The 25977-nt window shown below is 40.6% G+C and overlaps 2 long non-coding RNA genes across 2 annotated transcripts; both read right to left on the minus strand.

The window, feature by feature from the left end:
- Window positions 1-227: 227 nt before the first annotated feature.
- On the minus strand, window positions 228-19547 carry LOC146366078 (uncharacterized). Its single transcript, XR_014798717.1, has 2 exons — window positions 18429-19547; window positions 228-422 (listed from the first exon to the last, which is right to left on the minus strand). It is a non-coding gene; the product is annotated as an uncharacterized LOC146366078 (long non-coding RNA).
- A 90-nt stretch (window positions 19548-19637) lies between these two features.
- LOC146366079 (uncharacterized) lies at window positions 19638-24225 on the minus strand. Its single transcript, XR_014798716.1, has 2 exons — window positions 21967-24225; window positions 19638-21367 (listed from the first exon to the last, which is right to left on the minus strand). It is a non-coding gene; the product is annotated as an uncharacterized LOC146366079 (long non-coding RNA).
- Between the last annotated feature and the right edge of the window lie 1752 nt (window positions 24226-25977).

The following is a 25977-nucleotide window of genomic DNA, read 5'->3' on the forward strand; positions in this document are numbered from 1 at the left end:
TCGTAAATGTTAACATATTTGCATAATTGTGTGTTGCACATAACAACAATCAGCAAGTTTTGGTTTCACGACTTTTTGTGCAACATCTGAAAGAGTAAGTGAGTTTAGGTGGTATACCTGCATTTCTGCAATCGTCTTTGTGTTAGGTTCCCCTAAAAAGGTCCAGGGGATGAGGGAAAGTAACAAATGGTATCCAGGTCGAAAAAAAAGACAAGGAGGAAAAATGGTTAGATTAAAAAGTTTTATTAATGCTTCTATTAATAACTGAGCTGAAAGAGACCGTCAAGCCACTATCAACATTCAAAGAAACAAACGACTCAGGCGTCGGTCAGTAATCGGAAAAGTAAGTAAAAAAGGATAAGTCACCAAACACTGAGCAGTGTGCAAATATGTACATGGTTCCTCAAATTCAGGAAATGCCTCTTTGCTGTCACAGTTCTGGGTCCGTCGGACCCAGTATTTTGAGTTTATTGTGTTTAGGTTTAATTTTGCATCATGGATTGTTTTCTTGTTCTCTTGTTGTGGTTGTGATGATTATTATTTGAGTTTCATGTTTCTGTTATCCATGTTTTAGGAATTGTGGTTTCATGTATAGTTCAGTTCCATGTGTCATTTTCTGTCTTCTGTGTTGAGTCCATGTCTCTGAGTTGTGATACATGTTTCCTGTTTTATTGTGAAAGTCTTTGTCTTATGTTAGTGTGTGCAGCTTTGTTCCCCATGTCTCGTTAGCCCTTGTTACGAATTCAAATATTGGGGATGGATACAAGAGGAAAAACCACAATAACAACACTGGTCCGGCCGGGTTGAGTCAAACGATGATTTTAATGATCACACGCGTGGGAGATGGACACCGTACGCAGACAGCATCAGATCTCAAAATGGTGGAGCATTGATCAAACTCTTATAGCCTCTAGTGGCCCCCACCTAATCATAAAAGCCTAAACATTCACATTCTTTCTCTCACACAGCGCCTAAGCTACGACCTTGGCTCCCTGTTTATCTGCTCCCGCTGAGATGGGGCAGAAAACTCCAGTATGTTCTGTTCTCTTCTAATCAGACAAATAAGGCGATGACTTTCTGCAAACAGTATTTCTCATAACTCAGCAGTATAATGCATCATAAAACAATATCATTCATTCACAATCAACCAGCAGTCTAATGTAATGCAACTCAGCTTAACAAATGCAATAGTTATCACCTTCTTCTAATTCAGGAGAATAACGCAAACTAAAACTACATAATAATTCACCATCTTTAATTAAGGGTCTAACATGGCATAAAATAATATTATAATCTGACACTCCCCCTTTTGTGCTCTTTAGAATAAAGAGCTCACCTACACCCTGTAGTCCAATGCGGCCGGGTTCATTTCTTCTTACGCCTGAGGCCCTTTGTCCCCCTGTTGGGCGAACCATATGTGAGATGACCTCTGTGTTTGCGCAGTCCAGGTGCAAGAAGAACTATTATTCCAACAGTAGCAGGTACAGATGACACTCCCCAGTTCTCCCACAGCTTTATTTTGGTGCTACCTTATACCCTTCAGACGTACTCAGACTAGAACCTCTGTCCGAGGAGCTTTTAGCCTTTATTTTATTGCTGCAGCCACCAGTGTCTTCCAGTTGGGTGATCCTCTGCTCTTCTTTCTTCAACCTCAGGGGTTAGACAACCCTTCAGTCGTTGCACAGATCAGGGGATTATTCTGCCCCGATGTCAAACAACGATCTGTGTATCCTCGGGTCCTGTGTATCCCGTGTATTCCCCAGAAAAAGGAACAGGAACGTGTCCCCCTTTTGCCCAAGAGCCTCTCGAACCTCGTTGGTCTGGTGTCCCTGGCGAACCATATGTGAGATGACCTCTGTGTTTGCGCAGTCCAGGTGCAAGAAGAACTATTATTCCAACAGTAGCAGGTACAGATGACACTCCCCAGTTCTCCCACAGCTTTATTTTGGTGCTACCTTATACCCTTCAGACGTACTCAGACTAGAACCTCTGTCCGAGGAGCTTTTAGCCTTTATTTTATTGCTGCAGCCACCAGTGTCTTCCAGTTGGGTGATCCTCTGCTCTTCTTTCTTCAACCTCAGGGGTTAGACAACCCTTCAGTCGTTGCACAGATCAGGGGATTATTCTGCCCCGATGTCAAACAACGATCTGTGTATCCTCGGGTCCTGTGTATCCCGTGTATTCCCCAGAAAAAGGAACAGGAACGTGTCCCCCTTTTGCCCAAGAGCCTCTCGAACCTCGTTGGTCTGGTGTCCCTGGATCTCCGCCAACCCATTCATGGTTATTGCTGTGTTTATGGGATCCATCCTTTTCAGGTGACTTATCAGAGCCCAAACGCCATGACACTTGGACCCAGTTGGTGTCTCGGCAGTCACTGTGTCTGCCTCTGCTGCGAAGGATCCTCGTATATCTGTGACCTCGTCTGGTGTCTGTTCCTTTCTCTGTAAGAGACAGAAAACCAAAACACCTCCCTGCCTAGCCCTAATAATCTACTGTTGTTATCTACTGACCTTCTGGTGATTCAGGATTGGTTTAGAATATTCAGAATGTCCCAGGGACTTATTCTAATCATATCCTGTGTGTGTAAGCGTGTTTGCATTTAGCCCTCTGCACTCAAAGTCAATACCTGCAATATATCAGTCCGGACCATCACGCCGAACGAAGCTTATGACCTTCAAAAGACCAAGTGCCAACTCCTTATAAGCACATTTGCAAGGTGTGTAAGAAATTATTAAAACCACTCATGTGTTTCCTTCCGCCTACCGTCCCACGGTTTCCTCTCCAGTGTGGTACTCAGCTTCTCGTGAACACAGGCATTTTATCTTCTAAACGCTATTCAATTCATTTCAATGATTAATGCTTAAACATGGATTAAAAATGATTTATGCTTCTCACTGGTTCTCTAAAAAAGGTCCGGAGACCTCTTGGGTCACTATTAGCTTAAGCTGTACCATACCTAAGTTATTAAAACAAATGAAGTCATAAAAATGTTCATATAACCCTTGTTTGATGTTAAAACCCAACTTCTCCCCCTTTTTTGACACATTCCAATGTGTCAAATCAACGGAGCTAGAAAATTAAAAGAAAAGGTTAGTGACCTCATCTCTCAGAAAGTCTCAGACTTTCTCCTATCCAGTGTCGTAGCTCCAGTAGGCTCCGCCCGGAGCCAAGAAAAGCATGATATGTGTGTCGTGTAAGCGCGTGCGGCCTTCTATGCTCAAAGTCACTCCAGTCCATAGATCAGCCAGACATCGCGCTGACTGTAGCTTTTAACCCTTATCAACTTGAGCACAACTCTATAATGAGCAACAAACTGCAATATGTATAAAAATGATCATGGTTACACCTGCAATGAAAGATCATACGATTATCCTGACACCTGTAAATAGAAGATTAACCTGAGGTTATAACAATCACCGGAACACAAATGTTAATATAATGTCAAAAGCTTCAATAAATCATTAATGCAATGCTTGTTATATGATTCTGATGCAATAATAATGCTGATGCTAAAATAACAGTAAAACACCCCCTTTTATCCCGTTTACAAACTTCACCAATAAACGTTTATCCATGCCTCTTTTAATATTAGCAGGGGAAACTTTGTTTTGCTTCAGCCATGAATCCAGCCCACCTGATTCATCACTGAGCCCCATCGCCACTGGCATCTAACAGGGTGGTGCTGCATATTCTTCCTTTAATGTCTCTATTTTCAATCTGTTAATTAGAGTGCTTAAACCTGAAGTAGACTACGTCCACAACAAGTCAATACAGCTGTAAATGTGGCCAATTATCAATCTATTACCAATCAATAATGAAAAATAGCTTTTATTTTATGCATGCTTTTAGTCAACCACTCACCCAGAGGATCTTCAATCCCAGAAAATTCCTTCTCCTCATTTAATAAGTCAGTCCTCCTTCCATGCCCTGGTAACTGGTCCATCCAGAGCCATATCATCTTGAAATATACATACAACAAGCCAAACCACATCTTGGTCACACCAACCTTTTTCCGCCCTGAAGATGTCCAATGCCATCTTAGTCTGGATCAGGGTTCTAATAGATTTGCAATTTTCGTTAGTTTTTATTTTTATTTAGCTTCGACTTCAGATTTTCAATTTTATGTCAGTTGTAATTAGTTTTTATCAATTGTTTGCCAGTTCAGTCTAGTTTTTATTTTTTTTGAAAATCCTTAGTTTCAGTTTAGTTTTGATCAGTTTCAGTTATAGTTTTAGTTGTGTTTGCAATAATTAAGTGTAACAAAATCCCAGTTTCATCATATCAGTCATGCTCTTCTGCTTATCCTTGGGTGTTGAGACTATTAACTCTTGCAGCAATTCTCTTCGCAATTTTGGTTCAAGTCAATTGATAATCTTTTTGTAGGCGATTGACTCACACAGTTATGTAGATGTCCCAGTCCTGTTGTCTTGGGATGCATCACGCTGCCTTGCCTGGGGTTAGCGTCTGTTTTCTGGGGATGAGGGTTGAGTGGGGGAGCTCTCTGAGGAAGACACTTGCTTTATCCAAAACACAGTCATATTTAAATGTAACCGAGGACAAGGGATGAGTAAACGGGGCAAAGAAATAAATTGATCATTTATTTATTACATATATTAGACATATAAATTCCCAGTCATTTCCAGACAGGACTTACAACACATCCTGCTGATATCCCAGCTGCACATGAGACCTACCACACAAACTGTGCGAAACAACACTGCAACCCGTCACACCCCGCTTAGCGACACTGCAATCGTGGCACACACTGCAAACAATTCAGGTCTCAGCGCAGCTGGGAATCAGTGCTATGTATGGCCTGCGATCTGGGAGATAAAGGGAAGTGGCACAAACAATTAAACAAAAAAAAAAAAAAAAAAAAAAGAGAGGTTAGTCCGCCCTTACACAACTTACTCTCAATCAATAACCGCCTCTACGGCTGGACGGACTAACCAAAACAAAATTACAAATCAATCAAAAGAACGAAAAAAAGGACAGCAGAGACAGCACAGCTGAAAAACAAACAACATTATCAATTAAAATATTACCCAATAAAATATCAATTTTATGGAACCATTCAAAATCATGAAGCTAAAACAAACACTCAATATACCTACAATATTGATCAGTTTCCCTGCGCGCAGTCGATCTAGGGCTTGATCAGTTCTTCTATTAAAATTCGTGGTCACACTAAAAAAGTCCAATGACACATTAAAAATAGGCACATGCAATAGCAAACGATCCAAACAAAAATGGCAAAAGTCTCTTACCGACAGTATACCCACTCGCACCTGAGTGAATTAATTGCCTCTGGTTTTTTTCCACAAGAGCGCTGACTTCACCCCACACACCCACTACCTTTTCACAGCTCTTCAGCCAATCACCTGGCAGAGAGCAACAGACTGCCAGGTGACACTTGTTACAACCCTCCCCTTCAAAGGGCATCGGCGACCCGACGATGAGCTGAAAAGAGCACACTTAAAATTTTGCTCATTTTATGATGGATTGTGGCAATTTAAATGGGTTTGAGTGCTGTCCAGCAGTCTTCCTCATTGACCTACAAGATCCTTGCGCCAAGCTGGCAACATCTTCCTCCCCAGGTTCTAGGTCCCCAGAACAATCCAAATGGGGCACCCCCACATGTGTGGGACTCAACGTCCCTTCCTTCAACACTGCAGAATCGCCTCCATCTCCCTGTTCTGTAAACATCTGTTCCACTTCATCAACCATACTGTTATTTGTGGCCAACATTCCAGTTAGATCATCCTGTTTTGACATTGGTAGGCCACTATCTTGGTCTCCATCCAATTCCCTGACTGGAATGTTTCTCAACTCAGTTCGATGTACTTGTCGAAGTGGACCAGCGTGCCCAGCAGGAGCGACTGAATATACTACGCCATGACCAGGAAGAGGTCGCACTACTTGAAAGGGCGTGGGATCCCAAAAATCTTGAATCTTATTGCGACCTCTTACAGAGTGGTTTCTCATATACACCAAATCGCCCTGCTCCAAATCAGGACTAGCACGTTTAGAGGAATTCAAATCTCTCTGAACCCTTCTCCTTTCTAACCGTTGCTGCACAACATCATATGCAGCAGCCAAGGACTTTTGGTGTTCCTGTACCCACTCTTCAAGAGTGACGTCCTCATCAACTTCACTGCCAGCACCCAACCAAAAATCCACTGGCAACCGTGGCGCTCACCCGAACATCAAATAATATGGAGTCATACCAGTTGACTGATGTACTGTGGTGTTATACGCATATGTGACTTGGGAGAGATGCCGCGGCCACCGGCGCTTTTGTTCAGGAGGCAGGGCACGCAGCAAGTCATGAAGTGTACGATTAAATCGTTCACATTGACCATTACCTTGTGGATGATAGAGAAGAGTCGGACGACACCCTATCTTATAAATCTTACACAGCTGTTGCACCAAAGCACTTTCAAAATTTCGCCCCTGATCAGAATGTATACGGCTTGGAGGCCCAAATAAATGAAACCAATGCTTCACTAAAGCCTCTGCCACTGTACTGGCTCGCTGATCTTTCATAGGGACAGTCTGAGTATATTTAGAAAAGATGTCAGTCATTACCAAAATATTCTCTTTACCATCAGTTGAGGGTTCAAGTACTGTAAAATCAATTGCCAAAATTTCATGAGGCCGAGATGCAGAAATACTACCCATAAAGGTTTTAATCTTTGGCACAACGGCCTTCGAAAGAACACACCTTTCACAATCTCTGCACCATCTCTCAATATCTGCATACATGTGCGGCCAATAATATCGCGAGCGCACCAACTGCAGTGTACGCTCAACCCCTTGATGGCCATGCTCATCGTGGAGTAAACGAAGGACGCGGCTCTGTAAACACTGTGGCAGCACCAGCTGGTCAACCTCCCTCACTCCATCAGGAGTATGAGTGCAGCGATACAACACAGACCCCCTTTGTTTCATCCACCCCCATTGACGGACCAATTCCCTCGAACCCTTACCAAGACCATCTCTTTCCTTTGAATCTGGCAACCTGGCCACCTCCCAATACTTTAAGAAAGGACCAATCACAGGGTCTTGTTTCTGTAGCCTACAGAGATCAGAGAAAGAACAACCAGGTAAAACACTTATCTCTGCCTGAACACTGGGAATCATCTCACACTGCACTCCAATATCATTAGATAACGGACCATCCAATTCCATTATAGTTCCATGTAGGCGGGACAGTGCGTCTGCATTAGCATTCTGAGCCCCAGGCCGGTATTTTATGGTCAAATCAAAAGCGGCCAGCTCTGATGCCCACCTCTGTTCTGTGGCACCTAGCTTTGCCGTGGACAAATGGCTTAGTGGGTTATTATCTGTAAATACAGTGCAACGATGACCCAAAAGATACTCCCTAAACTTTTCAGTGACGGCCCACTTGAGAGCTACAAGCTCAAGCTTCATGGAACTATAATTCCTCATATTCCGCTCTGTAGGCTTTAAGCTCCGACTGGCAAAAGCTATTGGCCGCAACTTACCCTCATACTCCTGGGAAAGCACTGCCCCTAGACCCCCATAGCTTGCATCCACTTCCAATGTAAATGGCTTCTGAAAATCAGCAAAAGCAAGCACTGGTGCAGAAACTAGGGCAGCCTTGAGCTGATGAAAACTTTGTTCACACTCTAAATCCCAAGAATACAATAACGGTTTTGGGGGGGGGGGTCCTACCTTTTCTACCTGGAGGGAGGAGTGCAGAGACCAGTCTATGCAAGGGAGCAGCCATGCGTGAAAAACCAGCTATGAATCTCCTATAATAACTAGCAAATCCTAAAAAGGAACGCAGTTCTGCTAGATTGCTGGGCGTTTTCCAATCCCGCACTGCAGCTATTTTATCTGGATCAGTAGAAACTCCTTCGGCAGACACCACATGCCCCAAATACTTCACTTGCCTCTGGAAAAACTGGCACTTTGAGAGTTTCACTTTAAGCCCCTCTTTATCCAGACGAGAGAATATTTCTTCCAACCGCTCCAAATGCTGTTGCACGGAGGATGAAAAAAAACAATCACATCATCCAAATACAAAAGCACCGACTGATGTCTGCAATCTCCAAACAAACGCTCCATCAGGCGCTGAAATGTACTGGGTGCATTACACAAACCAAACGGCATGCGGTTGAACTCAAACAAACCAAATGGGGTACAAAATGCAGTTTTAATCTTATCCTTCTCAGCCATTTCCACCTGATTATAACCACTAGCCAGGTCCAAAGTGGAAAACCACTGAGCACCAGTCAAAGCATCCAAGGATTCTTCAATCCTTGGCAGAGGAAATGCATCCTTTCTGGTCTTGGCGTTTAACTGTCTATAATCGACACACATGCGTAGACTTCCATCCTTCTTTTGAACAAGAACTATTGGGGATGAATACGGACTACTACTTTCTCTGATGATGCGAGCTTGCAGCAGCTGTTTGATATGATCCCTTGCCAGTTCATACTGAGACGGAGGGATTCGCCTGTATGGTTGTCGCACTGGTGTTTCATCTATCAAAGGAATTTCATGAGTGATCAATTTACTACAACCAACATCCAACTCATTCTTGGCAAACACGCCGCTATACTTCTGCAATAAAACTTTTTCTTGCCGTTTCTCGCTCTCCTCAAGATTTTCAAATCCAGGCAGATCCAATTCCGCTGCATTATCTGCCATTGTGTGACTGGAAATGTAAGCTGTACAACACTGTGAATTTACAGAGACCTGTATTTCAGAATTACCCTCTGCTAGCACACTGGCCAGTTGAACTGTAGCAATCACCCGACGAGGCGTCAACCAGACATCAGTTTTACCCACATTAGTAACTGGAACAAAAGCCTCCCCCCCTCCTCCCTTTACCAATGAAGGAGACACCAATAGGCCTTCCGGGAGAAAACCATCATCAGGCCCGAGGGGTTCAATCAAGAGGTCAATGGGTGTATTCACAGGCATCTTTGGACAGGTAACAGGAACATAACTTTGCGTTCCAGCTGGAACACAGAAGGACTTCTTACCCTGTACTCTAACACGATGGGGTTCAGGAGAATTTGCCATGGCCTCCATCATTTGGCAGTATCTCAACGCTCTTCTCCAACCACGTGGCGCAGTCTTCAAAACTGGAGCCTCCCAGAGGTCAGAACCATATTGTTTACACAATTCAGAGTACAGGGGGTTCAATACATTCATTCCTAACACACCAGGTACAGATGTCTTTTTCTGTGCCGTGTGGCTATCTGTTGGATCTCCCACAATCAACACCCCTCGACGAGGTAGGTGAATTCCCAGGATTGTAACATCCAACTCAATATACCCAGAATAAGGAATTTGTAGGCCATTAGCTGCTTTAAGTCCCAACCAACCACAGTCTCTAAGCTTTTCATCACTGAGATGAGAAAAGTTATTTTTAAAAGAGCTTTCTGTGATTGTTGTGACCATGGACCCTGTGTCCAGCAAACATGAAATAATAACCCCACCCAAATCAACCTCCCCTTCCAAGCATTCACCAACTAGATGACTGAGTTCTACATTATTGGAGCCTTGCAACCCTCCCACCAGTGTGTGGCTCTGTGCACTGGTGGGTACTAGTTTTCCGCCGCCCTAGTAGTTTGGCCATCAGCCCTAGCTGCTCTTTCATGCTGATTTCCATCAGAATTGGGTAATGTCGGGCAAAATCGGGCAATATGTCCAATTTGCTCACACCTAAAACAAATGGGTTTACCATTCACCGTCCTTCTACGTCGAGAAGTGTGATTGCTAGAAGCAGCCACCTCCTGTGGGTTTAATGCCTTAATGACCAACTCTAATTGTGTCTGTTGGGCTTTAAAAAGGGACACCAACTCAGCATATTCTGATGTTCTAGAATCTACACTTTCACAAGAAGCTTGCATATCTGCAGAGACTGAAACAGACTGATTATATCTAGACCTAAAAGGCTGATTCTCATACTGTGCCATCCACCTGGTCGCTTCGGCTCTCGCCTCACGAATCGTCCACTGTGGGTTGGCATTAATCAAATCTCTCAGCCTGATCCTCAATGTCAGATCTCTAACACCATCACAAAATTGATCACGCAGATCTTTTGAAGCTTTTCTTGCGGCTTCCTCATCCGTTTTAGCAATCTGGTCCATTAAGGCCATCAAAGAATGAGAAAAGTCAATTAAGGACTCACCTTCTAATTGTTTACGATTGAAAAATCTGCGTTGCAAAGAAATGTGGGAATCTAAGCAGCTGTAAGTTTCTTTCAGTGTATCAAAAATTTTCTCAACATTTTCTTTCTGTTCCTTTGGTAAAAACTTTATCTCAGTGCGTGCAGTACCCTCTAAATGGTTAAAAATAATTTGAGCTTGCTCTTTTTCTGTTCTGCCTCTCGTGCGCACAAAGTCTCTCATTTGCTCAATCCACTCATCTAGAGTCAGTGAGCCCATATTGTCCAACTTCCCTGAAAATGTTGGCAACTTTCTATCCTGTTGTACATATACCACAGGATTGGGTCTCACAGTCTCTGATTCACTTCCTGTAGCTCCTGTTGATGTAGAGGGCCTCTCTGTACCCACAGATGCCGTTTTCAAGTCTAAGTTCATTCTCCAACTCCTGTATACGTTGGGCCATTGTTTGTTGCTCGCTTCCCTCCATGATGGCGATCGAGACCTGGCTGCTCCTTCGCTCCAATCTTACAAACCTGTCCCTGCTGTCCTTACAAAATAACAAAACAAAATGGCCACTCCCTTGAATCCTGTCGACAACGCCAGAATGTAACCGAGGACAAGGGATGAGTAAACGGGGCAAAGAAATAAATTGATCATTTATTTATTACATAAATTAGACATAAATTCCCAGTCATTTCCAGACAGGACTTACAACACATCCTGCTGATATCCCAGCTGCACATGAGACCTACCACACAAACTGTGCGAAACAACACTGCAACCCGTCACACCCCGCTTAGCGACACTGCAATCGTGGCACACACTGCAAACAATTCAGGTCTCAGCGCAGCTGGGAATCAGTGCTATGTATGGCCTGCGATCTGGGAGATAAAGGGAAGTGGCACAAACAATTAAACAAAAAAAAGAGAGGTTAGTCCGCCCTTACACAACTTACTCTCAATCAATAACCGCCTCTACGGCTGGACGGACTAACCAAAACAAAATTACAAATCAATCAAAAGAACGAAAAAAAGGACAGCAGAGACAGCACAGCTGAAAAACAAACAACATTATCAATTAAAATATTACCCAATAAAATATCAATTTTATGGAACCATTCAAAATCATGAAGCTAAAACAAACACTCAATATACCTACAATATTGATCAGTTTCCCTGCGCGCAGTCGATCTAGGGCTTGATCAGTTCTTCTATTAAAATTCGTGGTCACACTAAAAAAGTCCAATGACACATTAAAAATAGGCACATGCAATAGCAAACGATCCAAACAAAAATGGCAAAAGTCTCTTACCGACAGTATACCCACTCGCACCTGAGTGAATTAATTGCCTCTGGTTTTTTCCACAGAAGAGCGCTGACTTCACCCCACACACCCACTACCTTTTCACAGCTCTTCAGCCAATCACCTGGCAGAGAGCAACAGACTGCCAGGTGACACTTGTTACATAAAGTAATTCCAAATTGGACTCTGGCGCTTTCTCCCGACTTTTCCTGACATGATTCTGCGCGTGGACGGAGCAGCAACACAGACGACTCGACTAACGTACTGGTCACCTGCTGGCATAATGAGACGGCAAGAAAAAATCTGGAAACTAAACTTCATTTTCACCCATGACTATTGTAGGACACGCACACCTCAATGAAAACTAAACACATTTTGCTATAACTTCAGTTAATTTTAGTTAGTTTTGTGAACGCTCATTACAGTTTTAGTTAATTTTCCTTTTTTTGTTTTTATTTTTACTTCCGTTAACGAAAATGTTTTTTCTTTCAGTTCTAGTTTTCGTTATTTCGTTTACATGTACTCTATTTGAACAGGGATTTATCAGTGTCAAATGGGATTTTTTTTTTAGTGTGTGTCTGTAAATGCAAATCAATTTATTTATTTATCTTTCTGAAAGACAGATGTTAAACGGGCTCTAACAAATCCACTTCATTGCGTGCTCATAGATTTTCTCTTGTCAGGGTCGCTCACCCAATGTGCTTTATTTAAGCTTATTAATTCTGTCACGCTTATTAGTGGCTCATGATTGCTTAAGGCCTATGTCTGAACTTGACTACAGAGGCAGAGCATCACTCCATCCTTTCAGGGTGAAGGACTTCACTTTCTTTGTGTCAAGGCAGCTCACAATTATCTTAATAGCTTTACCTAATCAAGTTATGGCTTACCATCACTTGTGTTATAAGTATGAAGTGTCCTAAATTCATTCAAATTTTGTTTCCAATTCACTTGCAGCAGTTTAGACCGAATTATTAACGATAATAACCTTGCTCTGGACTGTCAAAGGTGACTTTAACGCTGACTGTTCCGACAATTCATTTTATAACATTTCCTTGTCAGATTAGCCAATCTCTGCACACTTGAATAAACATAATCAACATGGTCAATATTTTCCTGCGTGTTATTTCACCATCTTATTGATTCCAACTCTCCATCCGCATGTGGTTTGGCACATTATATTTATCTAAAACTCCACTCCGTCTCTAAATGTTTTGAAGAATTTTTCAAGCCTGGGATCAAATTTTGAGAATTTGACCATAAGTGAAAGTTATGGTGTTATCACCCCCTTTTGGGGCTTACCTTTCCCAGTTTTGATGATATTCCTCCCTATTCTTTGCAAGTACCCCCTTTTGGTGGCGAGAAACTGTTGGTGTGGTCAAGTGGGTGCTGTAAAAACAAAAGCTCAGGACAGAACAGTCACCAGTCATGTACTCACATACAAAATTAGCATATATTTGATTTCATATTGATCCTCTGAGTGTAATGGTACATTTTAATTTGAATTTATCAAAGCTAAACACAATAATTTTTCCTTGTTTATTTTTCTCTTGTTCTTGTGCAGCACCACCTCTCAGCACATGCCCCTGTCGGTCATATCTCTACTTTTCTCAATTATTGACTATTTCAATGAAAGGACCTAAAAGATGGGGACCAGTGTTTATCCTTACATATCTCCATTTTGAATGTGACACTGCTATCATTCCCCTTTTATTCATAGACATCAATAGAGGGTTTTTTTTTTTTTTGCTTTGTGCTTTTTTCCTCTATAAAAGTTAATTGACTCTTTACAGTGGGCTGCTATGGTTAATAATAACATGTTCAGTCATGAGTGAAATCAAACCTTTTCTTCACTTTAGCATTTAACCTGCCCAACAATATAATGTGATACATTAATCGAAACACAGCTACTAAAACACAATTTTCTTAATGCAAACATCAGTAACTCAAAATTAGCCACCAAAGGGTTAAGTCTGCAGTTCACGCTCATGTGAAGATACAGCCTCCCCCTTTTGTCTCTGTCATCCTTCTGTTCTTGTAAAAACAAATCAAAGCAAGACAAAACATCCACCTTCTTTTACAGGCTGGGTGAATTGTTTGTGGACATTTACTAATCCTAAAGTCGGTACCGTTTTTGTCTCAGTATCAAATCAGTTAAAACTTTTAGTCGTCAGTCCATCACAGTCCAGTCACATGCATACATCCACACACATTCATACCAGAAGTTGCTGATAATGGAGTCTCACGCGCAACCTATTCGAGCCTCCCTCACCAGCAAGATGACGTCATCATTTTAAAGGAAAACAGTTCCTTGTTTTTTTGACTGGACTGACTCGCTGCAATCCTTTTAGGCTCAGGACTTCTCATGTGATCAATGTCCCATATAAGTGAATTTCTCCCAAGCCCATTATAATCATGGAGAAAAACACTTTGCGACTGTTTTCAGTAAGAATATTTTATAGCGCTTTAAAGTTCAATCTCTCAGGCCTGGATTAAAGAGCTGATTTGTTAAATCAGGAACTCACAAAATACCAAAATATCACCACCGGTGGATCACACCTCTCAGATGTTCTTATTTCAGTGCACTGTAACAAAAGCAAAAACAAACGTAACCAATAAAATACTCATATAATAACAAATACTGGGGCCCATTGCAAACATGTCCAAGCATAAAACCATCTTTCTCTCTCTTAGAGAAAGAAAACAATCCAAACCTCACTGATGAAATCAACCTAGTGTTAAGCAAAACCCAAAAATCAACTAAAATTCACCAGAAAGTTTTTCTCCCTCCCGGGACAATTATTGTGTAGGAATACAGGGACCGTAACTCCTTTTTGCCCTGACAAAAACGTGTTGGATTTACTCGATTCAATAATGGACACTGGTTGCACACAAATGTTTTGCTCCGACAGAAACTTAAACAACTGAGTTAAATCAACACAACCTTTTCATATTCAGTAAACCTGTGCATTTCGTGTTCATAAAACACGATTGAAACATGTTCAGATGGAGTAAGTTGAGCTCCTGGAATATTTTGATCCTTCAATTCTGTCAGTTTATTTCAACACTATTCAATAACTTTTATTCAAATTCTACTTGGTCACTTAAATACTACATGTTGTCTTCATATTGCATGCGGTTCAACAAAGTCTAGATCCTGTTTACCATAAAAATTGAATGGGTCTACAACAACTACCATCCTCCTATCTTTCTCCGGGCCTTGGATTTAACGCTCTCCGTCTCCGCTGCATGAGATCGTTTTCCTGCAGCACTGTTGACATTTTCAGGTTGTTGTTGTGGGTCCAGCTGCTGTAGCATTTGGTCAGGGTCACATCAAAGATGGTAGAGGAGAGAGCAAAGATGGTAGAGGGGAGAGCAGGAGTCCAGGTCAGCCTCGGCAAAGCAGCCTGTAATCAAGCATAAAGAGAAAAAACAAAAACAAAACAAAAACAGACGAACAGGAAAATGATGTTGTGTTGGCTGTGTTATTCAGAGAGGGGAGAAACACCGGGCCAGGCCCTGTGTCAGCCTTCTCTCCCCCTTTTTTTTTGTTTTTTCTCAAAGTTATGTATGTATGTATGTATGTATGTATGTATGTATGTATGTTGGCTGTTATACTTTGTTGTGTTTGAAAATAAAAGTTGGTCTGATAAACTTATTTTCAGAATAACTAAATCTGAAACTTTGTGTCACTGTAAGATTATAACAGTGATGGCAATATAATTGTTTGTTGTTCAGCAGTACAGTGTCCACCATATAATCAACTCATAACCCACCAAGCTGACAGGACAACACAGGTACATGTTAAAATTGTTAAGATCATGTTTAAAAGCCCATAAAAGGAATTTTCTTTCATTCAGTAATCACTTGTATTAATCAATCAGCAGAAAACATGTCACAATTTGAATCTTTTAACCACTAAATTTGTCGTGTCATCACTGGTTGGTCAGACCAGTGTCTTTTTTTTTTTTTTTTTTTTTTGAAGATAAGTTGTTGTCCTGCAACCCAGAGAGTTTATTTGTTAGTAGTGGATAAACTTTATCATTTAACAACAGGTGTATGTTAAATTTCGCTGCTTTAACCTTGCTGGAAAATCTTCACGTGTTCATGAATGTAAGCTGTTTCTTCATTGCGTGTATGTACATTTGTAGGTGGGTTAATTTAAGTTTTTTCTCAAACAAGGCATTTCTCTAACACGTGCCTTTCTCATACATTTCTCTGGTTGTGTGTGTGTTTTTATTTTGTTTCCCAAATTTTGATTCCCCACCTTAAATAACAGCATTCCATGTCTACAGCCAGGAGTTAGAGCTTGCTTGTGAGATTCAGGGACACATGGTGCCAACAACAATTCAGTCAAAAACTTGCCTGCAAATTTCCAGTGATGGTAACCGATAACTGGAGGAGAAGATGTCCTTTAAGTTTCTTTTCAGGGTGGGGACAGAGTGAGGTCAAGCTGTAAACTTTTGAGCCAAAGCTTGGCCTGTCTGTCGTCCCAATTCTGTTTATGCTTTTGCCGCTGTACTCAGGTTTCCAGGTTGGGAGAAATCCACCTGTATTAACACACTAAAACATTCACTTACCATTTCTTTTCTGAAAACCTTCACTTACTATTTCTTTTCTAAAAACCTCCTGATTCACTTCATCTGACTAGATTTTACTCTCTCTCTCTCGGTGCATACTTCTCACAGTCTGGCCGTTGCCTTTTATGGGCATGCAGAGTTCCTGTCACACACACAGCTGAAATTCGTGCTTGATCACACCCTATATTATGATAAAACCAACAGTAAATCAAATGTAACCGCTTATATTATTGGGCTGAACCAAGAGTCACTTTAAAAATCTTATAAATCCTGCTTCACACCATAAAACTGAAACAAATCACAGCTGTATTTATCACTCAGTCTTACTCTGCCGACTGAAGTGCCGGTCTAAATCATGCACGATTTGTCTTTTCTATATCAAAACCCAGCCAAACATCAAACATTCACCCTAGTCATTCAAAACCTTATTTGTAATATTATAATCAGCAAAATCAGCGTCTTATTTACAGGTCTTTAACAGTATTTGCAAATCATAATTATAAAACTCAAAAAACACGCTAAACAGGAAGCAAAAGTCCTCTGTGCGCTTCACAGCAGCCACCTCATTTGCAGGTTCACACACCGTCTAAAAATAGCTCGCAGCGCTGCAGCGCGCTGTCGTCACACACAGTCTCACACACAGCTCTATTATTTTATATTACAAAGACGTCTTATATTTACAACCACTGTCAGGCCTGACAGCTTTAGCGCCTACACAATTTTGACAAATTTAAGTTAACGGGTCCAACCGAAGAAAGTCCAACTTTTTTGTAATCAATTAACCAGTATCAGACTAACTGTATCTGGCCTCATCTCTAAAGTCCCTAACTCAATTTAACAGTGTCCAAAAAAGCGCAGACACCGTTCCAAACGGTGAGTGGTGCAACCACTAGTTATTCTGGAGTGCCCCAAGCTCCACAGTGACCAACTGACTATCCCTCAAAGAGGACAAGGCCTAGGCGTCCCCGACCTTGGCAAGCGTTACCTCTGAGCACTGCGCTTCCTAGCAGACTCCAACTGCCGTCCTATAATAATTTATAACACTTTAAAACAACAGTCAACCCCCCAAAACAAGAGTATGACTGAGGCAGGTGCAACCTAGTGGTCAATGGGGACTCCAACCCACAAAATGACCACTCAGGTCCACCATATAACCAACGGAGCCTCTAACTCACTAAATGACCAATTCCCTATCAAACTACTTGGGACTCCAACCCAATTTAGCAGACTCTAACTGCATTTATTTCTCAGCAGACTCCAACTGCATTTATTTCTCAGCAGACTCCAACTGCATTTATTTCTTAGCAGACTCTAACTGCTTCAACTCATGAAATTTTTTCATCAAAATCAAAACAGGCATTTACCAGTACTTTCAGTGAGTAGACTTTAATTTTGTCATGTCCAATTTGGCACACTTTGGAAATAATTCAACAGGTAGTGCCTTACCTTTGTATAAGCCGGCTTATGCCCACTCACGTCAGACCACTGGCTTGTGCCTGTCCGTTCGACAACCTCGGACCGTCCAAACCTCCAAAATTCCACCCCAATACCACAGGACGAGCCCCCAAACTGTTACGGATTCAAATATTGGGGATGGATACAAGAGGAAAAACCACAATAACAACACTGGTCCGGCCGGGTTGAGTCAAACGATGATTTTAATGATCACACGCGTGGGAGATGGACACCGTACGCAGACAGCATCAGATCTCAAAATGGTGGAGCATTGATCAAACTCTTATAGCCTCTAGTGGCCCCCACCTAATCATAAAAGCCTAAACATTCACATTCTTTCTCTCACACAGCGCCTAAGCTACAACCTTGGCTCCCTGTTTATCTGCTCCTGCTGAGATGGGGCAGAAAACTCCAGTATGTTCTGTTCTCTTCTAATCAGACAAATAAGGCGATGACTTTCTGCAAACAGTATTTCTCATAACTCAGCAGTATAATGCATCATAAAACAATATCATTCATTCACAATAAATCAGCAGTCTAATGTAATGCAACTCAGCTTAACAAATGCAATAGTTATCACCTTCTTCTAATTCAGGAGAATAATGCAAACTAAAACTACATAATAATTCACCATCTTTAATTAAGGGTCTAACATGGCATAAAATAATATTATAATCTGACACCCTGATCTCTCCCAGCTGTGTCTCCCTCCTGTTGCCGATTCCCCCGTTACTACCCTGTGTGTATAAGCCCTGTGTTTTCCCATGCTCGGTGTCGCGTCGTACCATCAGTTTATGCCTGTGTGTTTTTTGGTCTCAGTGTCCAGTCCTCACTTCATGTTTTGTTTTCTTGCCAGCAATAAAGCTGAGGTTTTTGAGTTGCATTCCGTTTTCCGAGTCCTGCATTTGGATCCTCATCTCTGCCTGCCTGCACACAGAGCCGTGACATTTGCAGAAACACAAATGAGACACACCATGCGCATTTTTTCCTAGACTGTCCCACTGCCCGAGTGTGTCTTCTGCATTATAAATTAATCTCTCCACAAATGTTGTCTGTCCTCTTGTGCATCTTGGAAATCGGTATTAATATATTGTTTTCGTTATTAGGGACATTTTTAAGAGAAGCATCTAAAATATAAATGTAAATTTAACTGCATGTTTTTTTTCCACCCCCCATAGCCTGGACTGGATTCTGTAGAAGTACAGAAGTCAACACTGATGATGTGGAGCAGGTGAACTTGGAAATTTCTCTGGAGGTATGGGAGATAATCGTGAAGTAATAATAATAATAATAATAATAATAATAATAATAATCTAATATATTATAATATAATATGATAAGTTACACTTGAATTGTGTAGTGTTCATCTAGAAATGTCAATCAAGAAAGTGCAGCTCTTTGCAACCTTAAACAAAAGACAGTTAGTGTGCTGCATTTAAAATCACACCTAATCAAAAGTACAGATGCAGATTTAGGTGTCTAGTCTTGCCTGCATATTTATAATTTTTTTTTTTTTTAATATTTTTAACGGACACTGTGTGGAAGCTATGTTAAAGGCTGCATGTGGAGTCAATATCACCTTGACCATCCTTTAACATTTATTTTTGTCGTTCAGCTTCCTAAGATGACTTTCCTTTTCAACTGGACTCCAAATAAGGTAAGCAGTAAGTGTCGTGCCAAGGTAGTTATCCCTGACATAATGTATTTCCTCTGTATCGCGCCTCCATTTCAACCATGGTGACCTCTCTGCACACCAAAAGGTCCATAAAATATCAGCCTGAGGCTACAGCCCTAAACACCCACACAAATCCCAAGGACACATATTTTTAAGCTCTTTAAGATCTTTGTATTGGTAGAATAAAAAGCTGAGCACACAAAGCAAAGATGAATTGACTCTGAAAACGGAGTGAATGAGAATCGATAAGGAATTTTATTGGTGGGCGATCTCGATGATGGAATTGGAATTGCTAAATTCTTATAAATTCCTATCCTTTGTGAGGAAAACAAACTGTAACTGAGGTGCAGAGGTAAATTAGAATAGAATAGTTCTTTAGTGTCATTGTACATGTGTGGACCTAAATCTTCACCTCCAAGTCCGTTCACATACAAGAGGAAGGGGAGTGAGTGGGTCAGCGTTCAGGGCACAGAGACCAAGTTGGCTTTACACACACACCATTTATTTCCAGTGTAACAAACACAGCCAGAATTATAAATGCAGTTTAAAATCCCCCCTATTCCCCTAAATATTCATTAGAAACACAGGATTTTTATAGATATCTACAGATGAGGCATTTTGTCAATAAAATGATAAAAGCTAAGGCTGAATTAAGTAAACAGCTGCTAGACGTATTTAAAAGGGCATATAGTTCAAATAAAAATAGAGGTATTATAGGTGACCTCTATAAAGGATTAACAAATATGAAATTACACTCAACCTTGTATATCAAAACAAAATGGGAAATGGAGGGAGGAATAGAGATAAAGGAGGAAGAATGGACAACAATATGGGCATATCAATGGAAATGTAGCAGCTCACAGAGCTGGAGGGAATTTGGGTGGAAATGCCTGATAAGATATTTTATTACACCTCACCAAAAATCTCACTATGAAGGTAACCCTCCCGCTTGCTGGAGAAATTGTGGAAATACAAATGCAAATCACTATCATATTTTCTGGGACTGTCATGTTATTAAAACTTATTGGAAGGGAATACATGCAGCAATACAAGAGACATTTGGAAGATATTTACCTTTGGAAAGTAAAACTCTATTATTTGGACTTATGCCAGAAGGATGGACAAAGAACGATAAATACTTGTTTAATATTTTACTGGCAGCAGGCAAAAAAGCCATCACAAAAAAATGGCTTTCTTCAGAGAGCCCAACTATAAACATGTGGATGAACATCACATTGGACATTTACAGAATGGAGAAAATGACAGCAGATGTGAACTACAAGAGGGACCTGTTTGTATCACGATGGAAGAAATGGATGGACTACATTAGAAAACGCAGGCCAGTTTTTGCTTTTGCTTTAGATTTTGACTTTGTTAACTACTAGAAGACTAGAGGAAATATTAGTTACATTAATGGAAATAAAAACACACTCCCTATATTTATATATTTATTTATTTATTTTTCTTTCCTTTTTCTTTTTCCTTATGTATTTTTTATTTATGTTGTTTGTTGTTTCCTGTTTTGCTTCTTTTTCTTTTCTTCTTCTTTTTTCATTCTTATTGTATGGGTATTTTAGTTGTTTAAATATAGAAAAAAAAGAAAAAAATATATGTACTGAAAGATAGCTGAAGTTGATGGTATTGTATAGTGATTCTAAAATGTCAACAAACACGCACACTTTATGCAGCTGGATTAGAGGCTGTTTGCAGAATTGGATGGAACTGTCTATAGTTTTATTTAAAAGAAATGCTGTACTATAAATAAAGCAGTTTGTGGGTAATTTAAAAAAAAAAAAAAATCCCCCCTAAACAATAAAAGAGTGTTCTCAATACGCTAAAAACCCTGCCGGCAGAAATAACTATACACTATTCAAACAAAGTTACACAAATGTCTCCCATATGCTAAAATTCCCCTCCCACACAGTCCAATAATCCCACAGTCCAGCCACACTCGGGCAAATGTTCCTTATCTGAAAGGGACAGGAGAGGAATTCCTCTTCCCGGATGGAAATCTCGCCGGCCAGAAGAACAAAGAAGGGGGCTCCTGTCGCAGACCTGTCTCCTCCTGACAGCGCGTCACCGCACAGTCCCGCCCCACTCCACACCTGAACACGGCCTCCCTCGTAACACCGCCAGATGCAGGCAGAGGGGCACCCCTGCCCTGCTGTGGATTGCGGCCATCGCCACCCACTGTATATTGTGCAACAACACTAAAATACATAATATAAATATGAGGATAAAACTGTGCAATATAAATATCAATAAACAAACATGCAATATAAATATCACAATAAAATCATGCAAATAAAATCAACACTATGTACCAATACACAGATTGATAAAACATAAAAACACAAATTTCCACTGCGTGACACATGGACAATGAATATTAGTAATATTGTCAAGTGTATTAAATCCAATAAATATAAGTGTTTTTTGACTCTTACAGCATCTGATATTGAAGCTGAAGTTGATCTGTAATGAAATCCAAGTCATAATAGCCGCATGCCGTGCAGTGAGGACACACCTCGAAGAATTCATGGCTGAACTCAAAACCTCTTTCCATGTGAAGATGATCTTTGTCAACACAACCACATTCAAGTGAGTTTAAGTGAATAAGTTTTGACTTAGCGGTTCAGTGATACGTGTTCACTTTGTGCATGTGTGTTACTGAAATATTTTCTTTTTTACTTCTTTCTAGTTATACTAAATTACTCATGCTACTTCACTTGAGCATTGGGAAGTGAAGGTTACACTTCCCTATGCTCAAGTGAACAATTAAAAGCATTGCCGAATATTTTGCACATACCTGTTTGTATCAAAAGAGCTCTGACACTTTACGCCACAGCGATGAAACCTCTGGTTGTTTCCTGTGGTGTCCTGGGTGCTGGCAGCTGCTCCTCTGGCTGCTGTTGGTTCTCTGGAGATCGGGCTTTCTTCGGAGCATCCTGCAAAAGCTCCATCAGATTTGGTGCACCTGGAGCCCACGTCAGCGCCTTGTGCTCTTTGTTGTGTTCCTCGTGCTGTTTCTGATTACTTTCTGTTGCTTCTTGGGAAATGCTGTCCTGCTGAGAGAGTGCAGCTGTCATGGGGGCATGTGCTGGTGTGTAGCAATCTTTAGATGGAAAGTATGTATCAAAGTAATGTTCACATGAATGTAGGATGGAAAGTTCCCCAGCAATGTCATTATTCACTTCAGTTTGTGACTGGTTATGACCACCATTATACATCCATCTGTTCAACTAAAACTCCTAAAACATTAATGATTCAATTGAGTTACTTGCCTTCATTTACTTTGCAATGTCTGCTGTGGTAATTTCTCTCCCGGTCATACAAATGAGTACTTGTGTTGCATGTGTTCCTGCTGGTGAAGGACACCAGCAGGAACACATGTTTATCTGTTTTGCACTGAAAAAAAGTGTTTTTTTTATACACATCATATTAATTAAAAAAACAACAAACAGTTCAGAGTAGTCACTGTGACCGTTAGGATTTTAGGATAGGATATTGAATTCTAATATACACCATAAGTAAAACACTTATCTATTCACACCATGCCTCTTTGAGACAAGAAAACAGGAAATTAAAACGAATCAAGCCTAATATCTCTGTGATTAAACTTTGAAATAAAGAGGCTGGATAATTGGCAAACAATTGGCCACTCGCTCTTCATTTCTGGTGGTTTGACAGAACATTTGGTGCAGTGGGAAAGTTTTAATATTCTGAATAAATATCAAATAAAGGTCCTGCTTTGAATTAACAGGTGTAAAAAGTCAGAGCCATTGAAACTATTATGAATTCTTTAAATCAGTTTCTTCCACTCGTACAGGTTAGTCCAGTTTATATTAATGCTATACTTATATATAAGTATACAATCTGCTGTAGTTAATAAAATGAATCTAGATGCGGTGTAGCAAAAGCTAAGGTAACACTGGCCAATAAGTTATTCTTAAAGGTGTGGTGGGTTTTGACACTGGTGTCTTGTCACATGTAATTGGATGTAGTGTAGCAGGTGAGACTCAGCATACCTGAGAAATGTGCCAGAAATCTGTGAATATGTTTACTATCAGGGCCACAGCCAACAGTAATATAAAAATGCCATCATGGGAATTACGAAAAAAGGAATCTTATACTAGCTGGAACACCAACTAGTAATCTATAGAGACCAACAGTGGGCTTTCCCCTGGATCACAGCTGCTACACTGACAACCTTTAAGCTCAAAAACAGGCCTTACAGGAAAGAACAGAGAACCCTCAGACAAGCCAGTCCTCTATGTCCCAATCTGACTCAAGATAAGTGACAACGAGGGAGTCTGCACAAGAAATGTAAAAGACAATTCCTTAAATGTAAAACAGTAAAACCAATGCCACAAAGGTTTGCTGCCAGGTGGAGCTTTATAGTCAGAAAGGCCCAGATGAGTTGCATTTCTGCGGCGAATGTGTGACACATGTGAATGTGTGATGGGCGTCACAATATTAAAACAACATGACCTGCACCTGCTTATACACAACAAATATCTATTCTAAAAAAAGTGTCCATATATGATCATTAGATATGCATACTTATTATTAAAATCTGCATCGTTTACACACTGTTAGCACAACTGATAGATGTTAACATAAAATACATGTTCGCTGCTCTTTAAAGATGGTCATTTATTTCCTCAGTCTGCTGCTCTCTCTTCATGAATTCCTTTAACATGAGCTGCAGCATCACTCTGAGAGGAGTCAAATGATTAAAAATTAATCCACCAGGACACTTCCCTGAGGATCTTGCCTACGAACATGCTGAGTTGAGGAAAAAAACCACAAAGATCAGAAATCAGGACATTTCTCGTTAGTAGGTTTAGGTTTGGTTTGAAATGGTTGCAAAGCAAGGACCGTCAAATGCTCGTTTCTGCAGGAGAAATTTGGGCTTGTGTCCAAGTAAGTGGCTAACAAAGTTTCTGTGTTAATGAATGAACAATGTTTGTACAAGAACCCCAGGAAGTAATAAATAATAAATAGATCAGGTCTAAAGAACCGAGAGTGGAAGGCTATTATTTATGGTCACTGTCGTGTTTACTCAGCTTTTGAGAAACATAATAATATAAATGCTTGCTTTTGTCTAAACTATGACACCCTCAGGATTACTCATTCTGTCATTTTCCATCAAAGGTGATAAATAAGCTTTTACAGTGTGCAGCACCACCTCATCTGTTTCAGAATCACTTGCATCTGAAAGGTATGAGGGCGAGCACGTGCTGTTTATCATACTAAGAGTGAGCACACTGTACTTTATCTGATGGGGGTTGCAAACTTAGGCTTGAATGCATTTTGTTAGGTGTTGTTTGAGATTTTTATTATGTGTACTAAAAACATTGATCATAAAAAACAACTTCTTTTTGTTTCCTTTATCTATTAATTCTGGTTTCATACAAACCTTTTTAACAGCCTAAAGATACTGAGGTAACATTTCCTGTTAGTGGTTGGAGTATAGCTGAACTGTCAGGGTGACGAACAAGCATACCGCAGCCTTAATACCGCAGCCTTTATCTCACAACACCAGTGAAATGTTTGAACAAGGGCCTCAAAAGCTGCTTTAACAATGTGCTGACACTTTCCATAAACTATACATTTTGCTGCATAACTGATGAATCGGCATTCCCACAGGTACCACCAGATGTCAACATTTTACTGGTTTGCTTTAAAACCAAATACCTAGGAATTGACAGCTTCTTTCAGTCTCAGCTGCTTCGTGTTTTATTCCAGAAAACAAAGGCACCTGTCAGCATTTAGCTCAAGGCACTGCTGTGCAGCCTCTCAGGCAGCATTTAACAGAAAGTATCTGAACTGTGATAGGTTCAACTACTATTTAAAGGCCAAATCATTAATTATCATTAATTAATGGTGATATTTACATTTTTAAAAGCTATACTAAAACATAACCGTGTTCCTATTTTTGCAGAGCTGGGAGAGATTTGCAGCCTCACGGTGGTTTGAGGTTCTCCATATTTGCATTTTGGAAAAAAAAAACATGTTGAATTTTGATGACAAATTTGAGCTCAATTCTGTTAAACTCCTTGAAAACCCCCTTCGGACAGATTATTATGACTAAGTATTCTGTCAGTGCCGTGAATAGCGATAAGAGATTTTTTTTTTTTTTTGGAGAATCGGACCCAGAGTAAAGTCCTAATTGTAATTCTTCCCTCTCACCAGGGAGAGGTGCTGTTTAGACACATGTAACTCTTGTCGCTCTCTACTCCAAATTTTCCAAAGTCTGGGACATGCTGGAACCTAACTGGACTAAATGAGTGTCACCAGGTCCTAATGCCATTAGGCGCTGTTGTAATTCACTGAAACTGATTTCATTAGAGAGAAGACACGATGCCCTCACGATGTCCTGCTAACAAAGCCTGCCTTGAGGCCATACCGATTCATATGGCAGCTAGAAAAACAAGCAGAGAGAAACATTGTGAGGAGAGGAGGCTAAACCTGCAAATATGACTTTACAAAGAAGAAACTCTGAGAGCAGGGTACGTGTGGCACAAGGAATTTGCATTTATAAATAGCTCAGCACGCATTTATCCGTTATTGAATTTTTATCTGTCTGTGTGAATTACGTTTTTTTTTTAAAAACTGCATCCCACAGAAGTTTTACTAGTGAATATTGATTTACTCCTTGCACAGAGCTTCGCTGGGTTCAGTGTTTGAAAAAGAACACAGTGAATACATGAATGTAAATTCATGGAGGAGCTGATTTGCTCATTGCTGTGTGCTACAAACCTCCAAAGCCCCAGTAACCTACACTCCCTAGATCATTCATAAAAAAATAAAAATA

This window comes from Perissodus microlepis, chromosome 19, assembly GCF_051167445.1.
Source record: "Perissodus microlepis isolate ML-2025 ecotype Zambia chromosome 19, ASM5116744v1, whole genome shotgun sequence".
Classification (NCBI taxonomy): domain Eukaryota; kingdom Metazoa; phylum Chordata; class Actinopteri; order Cichliformes; family Cichlidae; genus Perissodus; species Perissodus microlepis.